This window comes from Cuculus canorus, chromosome 9 (assembly GCF_017976375.1).
Source record: "Cuculus canorus isolate bCucCan1 chromosome 9, bCucCan1.pri, whole genome shotgun sequence".
In the NCBI taxonomy this organism is placed as follows: Eukaryota; Metazoa; Chordata; class Aves; order Cuculiformes; family Cuculidae; genus Cuculus; species Cuculus canorus.
The window spans coordinates 6,541,210-6,555,320 of NC_071409.1; the positions used below are offsets into that span (position 1 = coordinate 6,541,210).

The 14,111-nt window shown below is 45.9% G+C and overlaps 1 protein-coding gene across 2 annotated transcripts in view; it reads left to right on the forward strand.

Annotated features, from left to right (window-relative positions):
- SGPP2 (sphingosine-1-phosphate phosphatase 2) overlaps positions 1-14,111 on the forward strand; it is a 37,512-nt gene that overhangs the window by 780 nt on the left and 22,621 nt on the right. The window lies entirely within an intron of this gene.

Here is a 14,111-nt window from a genome sequence, read left to right on the forward strand (position 1 = left end):
GCATCATGAACAGGGAGAGAAGGAGGAAGGGATCGAAAGGCACCCTCATCCTGAGCAGCAGAAGGGATGGAGGAGCGCCTGCATCCCGGGCGGGGAAAGCAGGGAGAAGGGATGGTGGGGCCACCCGTATGCCAGGAGGGAAAGGAGGAATGGAGGGGCACCCACATCCTGAATGGGAAGAGGGATGGAAGGGCACCCGCATCCCGGGTAGGAGGAGGGATGGCGAAGTGCCCGCACCTTGAACGGGAGGAGGAATGGAGGGGCACCTGCATCCCGGGTGGGAGGAGGGGGAGGAAGGATGGAGCAGCAGCTGCATCTCGGGCCGGGGAGCAGGATGAGAGATGGATGGTTTGGGCTGCAGCCCAGCATCCTCCCTGCCTGCCAGGGAGGCATTCTGGGGCTCCCCGCTTTCCCCCATTGCTGGTGCCCAGCAAGGAGAGAGAGGGTGCAAGCGGGGCTTTGCCCGCAACAGCTCTGCGACAGCACTGCTCCCCCGGGATGCACCTTTTCCCCTGGGCAGCGACTGGGAGCACTGTCCTGTTCACTGGGGAGCCCTCTCTAACCCGGGGTGCAGCCGTTCTGGAACTTCGCTCATCCCCAGCCTCTCACTGCTGTCATTTGGGGTGAGTTTGGGGGCTCTCCCCGTGGCTGCTCCGCTGCCGGCACCTGGGCTGGCATTGCTGCTCCATGGGGTCCGACGGAGATGGGCTGTGCTCTCTGCAATTCCCTCTGGCCAAGCAGGTTATGGCATTTTATGGCACAGTGTGTAATTCAGATGTGAATCCGAAGGGAACAGGGAAGGGCATGGTGCAACCGATGTGTGCAGGTTGGGTGACCTGCTTTTTCTCTTGCTGTAATGACTTGAATTCATTAGCAGGTCCCTTTGTGGTGCCTCTGGAAAGGAGGTGTGATAATGGTCTTCCAAACTGTGCCAGCTGGGAATGCCACAACTCTACCACCCCTTTCCTCTCATACTCTTTTACCCTTCCTTGGTCTACATTCAGTGCTTGGAGTTCCACTTCAAGCATCTAAAATTCCTCCTCAGCTGCTGCTTGATTGTTTCTCATTTAGACTATGAGGAAAGATGGGCTTGTCCTTCAGTCTGTTCGCTTCCGAACACACGACAGTAAACTATTTTAAGAAAATTACGCAGATAATTCACAAAAAGATTTGTGTTCGCTACTTGCTTTTGAAGAGCGATGTGGGTATCGTAAGAGTGTTGATATTAAAATCCCATCCAAGTTAATGCTCTGTGCATGGAGCTGTTTAATTCTGGAGCAATTCCTTTGAGCTTCACAAAATAAGACGTGACTACCCCTATGTGAAAGGTGACTATGTTCCAGGTAAAACTCCATGAGACCTGGAGATAAAAGCAGAAGAGTTTTGTTTCCACACAATTAGGGCACTAACCACTGAAACATGTAACAGTTGGGTTCAAACTGTATCAGTGGGTTAAAACCAATGGCATGAGGTTCAATAAGGCCAAGTGCCAGGTCCTGCACTTGGCCTACAACATCTCCATGCAGTGCTCCGGGCTGGGGGAAGAGTGGCTGCAAAGCTGCCTGGCAGAGAAGGTCGTGAGGGTGTGGGTCAAGAGCAGCTGAACATGAGCCAGCGGTGGCCAAGATGGCCAACAGCATCTTGGCTTGTATCGGAAATGGTGTGGCCAACAGGAGCAGCAAAGGGTTTGTTCTCCTATACTCAGTGCTGTTGGGGCAACACCTTGAATCCTGTGTTCAGTTTTTGGCTCCTCACTACAAGACAGACATTGAAGCACTGGAGTGCATCCAGAGAAAGGGAAGGAAGTTGGTGAAGGGGCTGGAGAACAAGTCTTGCGAGAGATGACTGAGGGAACTGGAGTCCTTTATCCTAGAGAAAAGGCGGGTGAGGGGAGACCTTATCACTGTCTACAACTGCATGAAAGGAAGTTGTAGCAAGGTGAGTGTTGGTCTCTTCTCCCAAGTAACAAGGGACGGGATGGGAGGAAATGGCCTCAAGTTGCACCAGGGGAGGTTCAGATTAGATATCAGGAAATATTTTTAAAGAAAGAGTGGTGCCTAGTGATGTAGTTTAGTAGTGGGCCAATATAGTTGGACTCAATCTCAAAGGCCTTTCCAACCAAACGATTCTACGATCCTATGAAACTCAAAGAAAATGGAGATGAGTCATGACTTGAACAATGTTTAATGAAATGCTAGAGTTGTAGAGACAAACTCTCTCTCCTTATGAATACTCATTTATTCAAAGAGGGTCTTCTGAAACCTTCTGGCAGGTGCAGGAAGTGAATTGGGATCATCCTTAGGCCAAAACTCACCGTGCTGTTGCTAAATGAATTAAGATTGCCCTGATGTATCTGTAAAGATGTGGATTATGAGCTTAGGGGTTTTAGGAGTCTAATACACACAGCCGAGCCCTTGGCCATAGACTCTCTATGGACAGCGGTATTCTCTTGCTCTTAGCTGCAAGTGTTTACAGAATGGTGCTTAAGCACTGCCCCTGCATCTCACTCTTGGTGACCTTGGATGGCTCTGTAATCAACTTGAGCATCCCTTCCTGAAGCTTGAGATTTTCAGTCTGTGTTATCATAGCAGGAGGTTTCTATGAGGTAGTAACTTTCACATTACTTTGTCTTTACTGCCAAAAGACAGTAGTCTTAAAGGTTTTCAGGTTCTCGGAAGTGAGTTCTTGGACAATCGGTATCTTATACCTGTGAAAACAGAGTATGTAATTGCATGCTTGAGTGAAGAAGACTCGAGCAGTTGGCCAGATGCTAGGGCTGCACCTGCTCCATCCCCCCAGGACATTCCTCCTTTCTTCTAAGCCAGTTCTCAGGCGCTTGCATCTGGCATGGACCAGATTGTGTGCCGGGGTGACCCAGCTAGAGTGGCTGGGGGGAAAGGGAGCTGAGAGCGAGCAGCTGGTGGTGGTTTGGGAGGGGATGGACACACCTGGTGGGGATGGATGCCTTGCTGCATGGAGCGCGGGGTCATCCCTCAGGAGGGTAAGGAGACAGGACAGGTCTTCATCTTGGAGAAGGAGGTGTTTAATTACATGCATGCATTTACTGCCAGCAGTGCTGCTCTTGGTGCGTCAGTGTCCTCTTTTATGTACCACCTGCAGGTTTTGTGTGGTTTTTCTCTTTTTTTTTAAACAAAAACTTGGTGAAGCCTCATTACAATGGTCAGCAGCGCAATGAGCGGCTGGATTTCTGCATCTTTGTAATTCAGGCCTGCCTGCCTCACAGGAGCTGCTCGGAGATGATGAGACAAGGAGTGAAATGCTTGGATGTCACATCAAGAGCAGCATGAGTTTCTGAAGAATTGAATCAGTTGTGTAGCCAATGTTCTTGATGTTCCCTTGGTTACCAGATCAGTTAGAAACACTTTTTAATACCTCAAATGGAAACTCGGGTAACTGAGGGGGATACAGGATGGTGCTTGTCCAACGCACCAGCTGGATTCATGCCCTGGCTTGGACTTTGTATTGACCCCAGGGGCTTTTAGAGGGAACTGTCGGGTTTTATCACTATGGAAGACAAGACACTACCTTCATGTAATTATCCTATCTCTGGCTAATACTTCTTTGTTTTCTGTGCTCCTTTCTAATATTAGTTTGTTTTACAGGGAGCTTATTCTGAAATTGCTTGGAAGATACTTGTTCTCGATTTTTCTGTATGAACTCTTCATTCTGCACACTTAAAAATACTGACTAATTTTCTGAGGACTTGTCCAGTGTTTAGTGAGTGGCCAAACAAATGTTATGTATATTTAAAAATTAGATCTCTGTTTATCTGCAACCTCCTGAAGGGTTTATGCTCCTGAAACTGGTAGCCTGAATTAAAGGGAATGAAGGGGGGAAAAAAAAATCTCTTACTCAAAGTTCTCTACAGAACTTTTTAAAATTATCTTCCTTTTCCTGGATGCTTTATCATCTTTTGAGATCTATCTTCCTGACTTTGAAAGAGTACAGTCTGTAGTGACTCCATAGTTATAGCTTAACTGTCAGAACTGCTCTCAACTGGTGCAATGCTTACAAACTGCCCGATCACGTTTAGTGATTGTACAGTTCTTGCTCGTGCCTTAGGTGAGGAGGCTGATAACCAGGATAACATCAAGGTGATAGGAACAGAAACTGAAAAGGTAGGTAAAAAATGCACATCCATCTCTGATGTATCACTATCCCCCAAAATGTAGTTAATTGGCAAGGCACAGATGACAGCACTGCTTTTACTGTGATGGAATGTCTGGTAATTTGAAGGGGACTTGCTCTAGAGCTTGAGTCAAGATTTCTCTTCTGTGATGCTCCCTTGCAATAGAGTTTTTGCACCAGCCTCAGAGTCTTGCTTTTCTTTTTTTTAAATCGTATTACGGGCTCACTCAGTTTCACAGTTTCCCTTTCTACATGGCAGTAAGTTGACAGCGGCCGAGGGAGGCTCAGCAGGTGAGGCAAACCCTTGTGAGAAAAGCCCGCAAGCACCATTCGGAAAGCTGGCAGCAAGTCCAGTGCCTTGCTTTGTCTTCCTAGAGAGTATAGCTGAACTTTTGGAGGTTCCTTAGTTTGGAGCTGCAGCTGGAGAAACATGAGATCCAGTTTCTTATTTCGATGGGCTGAGCGTGAGGCTCACATTCCTCAGCATCACTCCTGCTGCTCTGGTACTTCATGTTCAGCTCTCCCCTATCTGGTGTGGTGGCTGAGGGACCTTGCCTCGCTTGCAAGTGTCCACCTTATCTTTTTAAGTTTCCCATGGAAAGTAGCTGATAAGCAACTTACTAGTCTGTATGAATGAGATGGTTTCATTCATGGTTTTGTCTGACCCTGTGAGTGATGGTCCTCTGGGAGATGGCAGTGCAGTTGCATCCAAGATTCAGTAGCATGTGATGACCTGTGTAGATCTGTTCGAGCTGGGTTTGCTGCTCCTCAGCAAGAGTGTTCCCTCTGAGGAACAGGCATCAAATAAAACTAGACACATGCCGTTTGTAACCAGTGTCTTGTCATCTTCTAGATCTTGCAGTAGAACCACCTGATGCTAATAAAGGTTTGTGACAAACATGTCCTTTGTGGCTGTGCAGCTCCTGCTGCTGAGGGAGCTGCTGCTGACAGGGTGGATGGGGATGAAGGGGGCTTTCAAGGGGCTGTGCTGGGAGCCCAACTCATTGTGCCAAGGATTAGGTGCTTTGTGACTCAGCGCTTCCCGGTTTTCAGCCTGAGTCATCTTTTTGGAGGGCACTAGACCTTGTAATGAGGAGCTGTTGAGATCCTAGGATTAATTCCAGCACTTGGAGGTGAGCCATTTACTGCTTTATAATTCTGATGAATGTCTTAGGCCATTAGTTCAGATATCAACCAGAAGAATAAAAGCTCATTTGCAGTCGTTTTTCTCCTTTGAGTTCTCTGGAGAACAGGGGTAGGTTTGATGGGCAAGGAGCCAGAGAAAATCTCTTCTCCCTGGAAGATTCCTTTGGACAGCCAGTTCTTTTACTTGACCTCATTTATACATTCTCCATAGAGTATTTTTGGGTCACCTGGGCAATGGAAGGTGACCATTGACTGCCATGGAAAGTAAATCAGAGATCCGAAATGTACAGACAGTGTTGTCTAAACCATGAGATTTCTATTTAAGAGGTCTATTCAAGATCCTGCTTCTTGGGGCTTCATATCAGATAAGTGTAGTTAGCACCTGTCACTTATTTTTCAAGGTATATTGCTGTTGATCTAGATTTAGAGGTACATAAATGCTTTAACACAGGGTCACGTTGCCAATTTATTTCTATTTTATTTGTTACTATTTATTACTAGATGTAGAAAAAACCCTGTATGCTTAATCCTTCCTTTTGAAGACTGTTGGCTCCTTCAAGCTACTGCTAGTAGAGTTCTTTATTATATTATATATATTATATTATATATATCTATATAAAATGTTCCAGTATGCATAAAGCTGTGTGATCATTCTGTAGCAGCAGACTTGGTTGTTGTTACCCCTTTGCAGCTAGCTCGACTTAATTATAGCTGCTTACTTATGCTAACTTGTTTAATTAGGTGTATTGCCTTTGGTGTTCTCTATTGATATTTCTATGAGCAAAGGGAGAGCGTTGAGATACTGTATTTTCCAGGAGAAGCGTGTCAGACCTCAGCCATGCCATAAAGTTGGAATGTTTGGATGGGAAGGGGCTCAGAGGCATTAGCAGCAAGGAACCTGTTCCCAGACAAAGATGAGGCCCCTGGACTAGAACGTAGGGCACCAAGAAGAGGACAGAATGCAAGAGGCTGTGAGAGGGGTCCGGGGAGAAGAAGCACTACGCATAGCAGGGGGCTGCGATGCCAGTGTCCCCCCTGCCTGTGAGATGCCAGAGAAGAGTGAATTGGCTGGTGTGTGGAGGCTGCTGGGGTGCCAAGGGGTCTCCGGCCACAGTCACTTGTTCAGCAGCTTAAGAGATCCAGGCTGTCTACTTTGTGTGCTTGTTGGCAGCATTCAGTCACCCATTGGTCTCCTTGTGGGTTTCGCCATCGGAAACCGAGCTGACATCGGCATGACCTCCACTAATTGCAAGTAATAATGAGGCAGCAAGTGAACTGAGAACACCTTATCTCCCACTCTGGTCCCCAGGGGCTGGCTGCTGAGGTGCCCTCCAGCGTGCCTCTCAGCGGTCACAGCTGCAATTTGAACGCTGTGTCCCTTCCTGTTTACCGCGGTCTGTGCCTTCGAGGAGCACATCTCTCTGGCACTGGTGTGTTTGCAGCGATAGTTAACCTGAAGCCTTATCCAACGCTACCTTAGAAAACTGCTGTTTGACTTGAACCCTGGAACTAGCTTTTGTAAGACCCCACCCGGAGTACCATGTCTGGTTCTGGAATCCCCAACATAAGAAGGATATGGAACTGTTGGAACAGGTCCAGGGGAGGGCTATAAAGATGATCAGAGGGCTGGAGCACCTCTGCTATGAGGACAGGCTGAGACAGCGAGGGTTGTTCAGCTTAGAGAAGAGAAGGCTCTGGGAAGACCTTATAATGACCGCCCAGTAGTGAAAGGGGCTCCAGGAAAGCTGGGGAAAGACTTTTTACAAGGACATGGAGTGATAGGACGATGGGGGAATGGCTTTAAATTGGAAAGGGGAAGATTTAGATTAGACATTAGGAAGGAATTCTTCATGATGAGAGTGGTGAAACACTGGCCCAGGTTGCCCAGTGAAGCTGTGGCTGCCCCATCCCTGGAGATTCCAGGCCAGGTTGGATGGGGCTTGGAGCAGCCTGATCCAGTGGGAGGTGTCCCTGCCAGCGGCAGGGGGCTTGGAACCAGATGGACTTTAAGGTCCCTTCCAACCCAAACCATTCTGTGATTCCATTCTATGATTCTGCCTGCTGAGGAGTCGCTTCTCCCTGTCCTGATGCCTGATTATAACAGATTAAAACCAAAAAAATTGTCTGAAAATGATATGATGTTACTCTGCCCATTAATCTTCCAGAAGCCCTGCTGCTCCGTGCCCTTCAAAACTGATCTCTCCTGTGGAACCAATCTTTTTGCAAAAGCAAGCTGCCTGGATTTGTGATGCTGCTGGGTAGAAATAGGTGACAAACTATGAAGTCAAATTTCCAGGCTACAATTAATTTCTAAAATGAAGTCTTAAGATGAGAACAAGCTTTTTGCTCTGTAAAGAAATTTAACATTGTATTTCTGGTTCTCCATGGTCATTTGGCCATTCCCACATGCTTTTGTTGGGTTCAATTAAGCTTCTGGTGGGGACCTCCTCAGACGTAGAGTGCTGGGGGAAAAGTGAGCTGAGGGGCTTCCCACTCCTTCTCCAGACCTCTGGAGAGCAGCCTGGGTATCTAGCAGCCACGCAGGTTCTGCTGACACTCTGACTTAGAGGTCAAAAATAGGTGGTGGTGCTTGCAGGGAGCTGGCATGTGGACAAGGTGGCAGTCTAATGCTGTGCAATTTGGAAACTGTCATCTTGTGACACATCCTTCTATCCAAAAACACTTTTAGTAACATTCAGCCTTTGGAGATATGAAATACAGCTGAGTTTCAGAGGAATTTGTTTGATGTCCATTCTGAAGTGCCCAGTTATTCCAAACTGTCTGTCATTTACATTCTCTGGTTCTTCACTCACATTCCCTGCCCCCTCATCCACAGACGTTGCAGCGACCTAATCCTTAAAACGCTTTCAGGTGTCGGCTCTGTGGTGCATTTCAGAAAATTACAATCTAATTCTCTCAAATTAAAATGCAATTAAACAAACCTGTTCTTCCACACTGTAAAACAGGAAGGATGGAAGCCTTTTACTTCTGCCTTTCCCCCTCTTGCCTCTCTCTTGCCCTGTTGTTCCTTTATTGCACAAATTAGCCAGTTCTTCAGGAACATAGGAGGATGCTGAAGCACATGGGAAGCTCTCACTCCGTTTTGGTCAGGGGCACCTGAAACAGCCGTGTCCAACTTGCCCAACTGCTGGCTCACAAAGCAAAGCTGGGAGGATGAAGGACGTGAGTCACTGTAATCATCAAGATGTAGATGCTTCTGCTGGTGTTATCAAGCTTTCTTGGCAGGAACCTACTGTTGACGCTCATCGGTGATTAGAAACAAAAGCGTAAGAACTGGATGTTTGAGGAGTTATTCAGGCCACTGGAATGGCCATGAGAGGGACAACTTTCCATGAAGAGCACGGAAGGAAATAAAGGCAAAGGCATTATCTTCTGTGTTGGGAATGTGTGTGTAGGTGTTTACTCACCAGTCAGAAGGCTGCGGTGGAAAGTAGACCTATTTGGATTTCTCTGAATGATATCAGAAGAAAAGGGCTGAAACGTCACTCTGATACCATGAAACCACGATGCAGAGAAGATCAGATCATCTTGCCGTTTTATTGCTATCTAGCACAAGCTTCAAAGCAAGTAAGCTGGTAGTAATCATGGAAGTTAATCCTCCAGGCATCTGCTAAGAAAGGGAATATATGAAGTTGAATGGCCTGAGAGTTCGAGTGCCAAAAAGAACGCCTGCTGATGCAAAGTGATGAGTACAAAGGCTCTCCAGAATAGGTTTTATAGCCATGTGAAGTAACTATCTGGAAGTGTATGTGTGAGAGCCACATTGCCTGTGAGGTGCATTTAGGAGGAGCTGCAGGTAGGCTGGAGGCTGAGAACAGAAATCAAATAGTCTTGTCAAGTTGAAGGTTTAGTTGAAAATTTACTTCTGTTCAATAGGTGCAGATACCTATTGAAAAAGTAAGCGTAATAAATACTTAATTGCAGAATGGAAAATGATAAGCTTGGTAGTGCTTTCATGAAGGAAAAAATGATTAGAGGAGATCACAGGCTGAGCATGACTCAATGGTGTCTTGCTGTTCTGAGAACAGTCTGCAAAATGAATGCAACTGAGCAGGACGATTGCTTCAGCATTACCGTGTCGTGTCTGAGCGTTGGGCACTGTAACTCAAGACAGGTATGTTAAGTGCTGTGTCTGGAAAATGCCATATACCTTCTGTAGGAAATACCAGGTGATTAAGCAGTAGAAGAGCGGACAGTTATGTCCTTTTTGAAGGCATGCAAGAAGCTGCTTCTGTGTCAGTCTTCAGAGATAGGAAACAATTTGTTCCTTGTCTGCAGTAGATAAAATAGTCATAGGTGTAAATATCAATGGGAAAGTTTCAGACTAGGTGGCAGGGAAAAAAAGCACTTGGAAATCGCCTGGAGCAAGCAGTTGGAGCCTCCACCTTCAGCATTGGTAAGGACGAATTGGACAAATGTCCGTCAGACTGACGGGAGTGTAAACCATCCATGGACAAGCTGGTGGACAAGCTGGACTAGGCTTCAGTTAGGCTTTCAGGAAACCCTCCACTGTCCTTCCAGCTGACTGCAGGCAGAGTCCCTCACAAGCAATCTCGATCTCATCACCTGCCATTCCCCTGGGTCTCCGAAAGAGTTTATTTTTTTCTTTTTAATTAGAAATTTTTCTTATGTTCCAAAATCTGATCATCCATATCCAATTATTTCTTGTAATTTGATAGGTTATTTTAACTGGGTACTCACCTGGAGTCCTGTGTTCAGTTCTGGAGTCCTCGGCACAAGAAGGACATGAATCTGTTGGAGCGAGTGAGACGAGGCCACAAAGATGATCAGAGGTTTGGAGCACCTTCCTATATGAGGACAGGCTGAGAGAGTTCAGCCTGGAGAAGAGAAGGCTCCGGGGAAACCTTACAGCAGATTTTTAGTACTTAAAGGGGGCTGCAAGAAAGCTATGGGGGGGTTCTTTGTCAGGGAATGAAGGGATAGGATGAGGAGGAATTGTTTTAAGCTGGAAGAAGAGAGATTTAGATGTGCTATTAGAAAGAAATGTTTTCCTTTGAGGGTGGTGAAACACTGGCACAGGTCACACAGGGAAGCTGTGGCTGCCCCATCCCTGGAGGTGTTCAAGGCCAGGTTGGATGGGGCTGTGAGCAGCCCGATCCAGTGGGAGGTGTCCCTGCTGTGGCAGAAGGGTTGGAACCGGATGGTGTTTACAGTCCCTTCCAACCTAATCCATTCTATGAATAAAGATAGAAGGTGACATAAAACCGACTGCTTATACAGAATAATGCACTTGAAAAGATTCTTTTCCTACTGGTTATGCTCCACACAGTTCTGCCCTGTTGGACTGAATTGTCCTGTTCATATTGTCTCTGTGTACACCAGCATCTAGATGAGAATTTTGGTTTTCTTTTTCTTGTGCTTGCTCTTTGGTAGCTTCTCTAAATTTTGTGCCTGTTTTTCAGCATTAAAAATCTATGAGCGAGAAGTATGGGAATGCATTAACTAGGGTCTTTGGGAAGGAAATTCATGGTGTTCAGCAAGGCAATTCTGTTGGAAGGGAAGCAAGGGACTTCAAGAACTTTAATTAAACATGCGTGTCTTCTGAAAAATCCGAAGTAATTGAGAGCTGAGAAAAAAAGGTTGATTAATGGTGTCTCTAGGTCAGACTCCAAGCCTTAGAAGTCTCATGCTACAAAGTTTGTCTCTAGAGGCAGGATAAGGAAGGTTGGTGCCTATTTAGCTCTCTGACAAGAGATATATCCTACGAGAATAGGAAGAAGTAGCTTTACACAACTTTTTATTTTTTTTTTTTTAATCTTTGTGGGGTATACTTCTGCCTAAAGATATATTTTAAATCCGTCACATTAGTGGCTCAGCTCCTCTTCTTTTACTTCAGCTATAAAGACTAAATATTCACCTGCATGTACCTCCTAAAGTGTTGGGTTCCTGCTGTGCTGTGTCACCGTGTGTTGGTGTCTCCCAAGAGTCACCGTGGTGGTGGTTTCATCTGCTGTGCTGATGTGGTCATTACTGCTCCACAGGGAGGCTTTGTGGATGCTCCCATGCTCCGAGGGAGGCTGAGTGGATGCTCCCATGCTCCACGGGAGGCTGAGTGGATGCTCCCATGCTCCGAGGGAGGCTGAGTGGATGCTCTAGCAGCGTAGGGGCTGTGCTTGGACCTCCTAGCATGCCAGGAGCAGCACCTGGTATGGGTGACCCACCCGTGTCCAGTGTGCAGAGAATATGAAATTAGGGAAAGACCTACAATATCCATTTTCTGCACCAATACTTCATGTGAGCGGTTAATTTATGGGAACCCACACGTTCCTGTCAGTCTCTTGCAATTTGTTCAGTTAAGTTTTTTCAACGTAGGCATTTTATAGTTGGTGAGTAGGGTCCTCTGTGTGAAATCACCTGTCCTCTGCGTCTGCAAATGTCACTGTTTATCACATCTCGCTTCTGAAATGTTCTTAAAGTTCTGACTTTCTCTACAGCCTTAATTACTGCCCGTTAAAACCTCTCTGACACAAACCCAATAGTACTGGGATGGATGGAGGGCCTGACTCACTGAAAGGTTGTGGAAGGCATCAGGTCACGTCAGTACATTAAATATAAACAAGTCTAAAGACTGGAGTTCCTTAAAATTAGAGAAGGAATAAACTTCTGAAATTGTTAGAAGATGCTAAATATTAATGCAAATAATTGTAATAGCTTTATCCTGCATTGAGGTTAGAATGAGAATAAAAAGGGGAGGCACTTTACAAAGTACAGTAGTCTGATTCCTGCGGAAATAATGGATATAAATAGTAGATGTGAGCTAACTGCTAGGCTCCAGCATCGGCACTGCTGGGGTACAGAGGTGCATGGCGTGGGATTTCTGTACTTACAGTGCTTTAGGATCACAATGAGTGAAAACATTGCTTTGTTTTTTTCTGCTACTGTACCCTACCTGAAATCAAGAGGAGAGATTCCATGGTACCTTACACACATACCATGTGGCTGTTACCATCATGCGTTACAGGTGGGGTCGGTTTGTCCCCTGCCTCACATGCTGGGCTGCCACAACTGCTGATGGGCGTTTAAAAAAACCAACCGAACAACCCCCCCCCAACCACTGGGGAGTGATTTCTGATAGAAAACCAAAGATTTTTAAAATCCCATGGAAGGACTTGGCCCTGTTTCCACCTGGAAATATTCTCCAGATTTCTTTTAGAACCTGAATATTTTCTTTTTCCTCACAAAACAGATTACTGGAATTAGAGCGTTTTACCCGCTAGGTTCTGAGTATAAGAGTTATCTTAGGGCTATGGCTGATCATTTTTAATGTAAAACACACAGGCACATAATTCCTAATGCATTGGAGATTGATGCTTAATTGAGGAATTAGTGCTGCCAGAAGAGCGCTTTCTTTGAAGCTGTGTAAGTGTGACCAAATACAGCTTGGGGATCTCAGACAGAAGCATCAGAGTTGCTAATTGCGCTGGGGGTGTTTTCTAAGTGATGTATGAGACTCGAGAAGCTCAGCCTGATAGCTCTGTCATTTGGCCAGCTATAGCACACTGCTAAATTATCTTAGAGGGATGCCGGTAACTGCTCTGTGACCTCTATTACAAATACAGGGGGCCACTCCTGTGACCCCAGTGTTTTAAGAGTGTTAACTCATCTTTTTTGTTTATTAGTGCAAAAGTCGAAGTAAGTAGTTGGGTTTTTCTCTGTAATTGGTGAATGGATACAACTTCTTCCCACCTGGCTTTTGTTTCCTTCAAGCACTTTGCCTCATCTTCATTTTGAAAGCAGATTGAGGGATGAGAACTTCTTAATGGCTTTTACAATGAGTCACACTTGTGTGTGGAGACTCCTTAGATAATTCTTATGTTTTCTTACTAGCACACGGGGATGAGAATTTCTTTCTGGTAGATTAGTTACACAGAGTTTTAGGAGTTTCTGTCAAAGTAATTAAGTGTGTCTATGCTGAAACCTTCATGATCCCTTCTCAACTCTCACCTTTAGGAAAATCTTTCATCTCATAGAATCATGGAGGCTGGAAAAGACCTCTAAACTCATCCAGTCCAGCCATCAACACAACACCAACATATCTACTAAACCATGTCCTGAAGTGCCACATCTACACGCTTTTTGAATCGTCCCAGGGAAGGAAAGTCTACCACTTCCCTGGGCAATCTCTCGCAATGCTTCACCACTCTTTCAGTAAAGAAATTTTTCCTTATCTCCAATCTAAACCTCCCCTGCTGCAACTTGAGGGCATTTCCTCTCGTCCTATCACTTGCTACTTGGTAGAAGAGACCAGCACCCACCTTGCTGCAACCTCCTTTTAGGCAGTTGTAGAGAGCGATCAGGTTTCCCCTCAGCCTCCTCTTCTCCAGGATAAACAACCCCACTCCCTTCGGCCACCGCTTGTAAGAGGTGTTCACCAGGTACGTTGCCCTTCTCTGGACCTCCTTTATTTGTATTGATTTTTTTCTCTTTTGGGAGATGGAGAGAGACAATGTTGGCTCTCTTGTACCTGCCCCCAAATAAAAAATCCTCTTTGTATGTATCTCCTTTTGTCTGAAGTGTACAGGTGTTTATCTACAATGTGATTCACTTGCAAGTCGCTCCTGCTAACAGGTTGGAAGGCTTCTTAGTGGTGTGTCAGTCCCAAATGTCAGCAACAATGAACCTCACCACAAGGGACCAAAGTGATGGCCTTAATATACACTGTTGTGTGGCTTCCCAGCTCAGGTGGGCTGAGTGCAGCCTTGTAGGAGGGAGGAAATGAGTGTCGTAGATGAGCTACGTCTAATGAAGTCATCTAACTGCCAAATCCAGAGAAA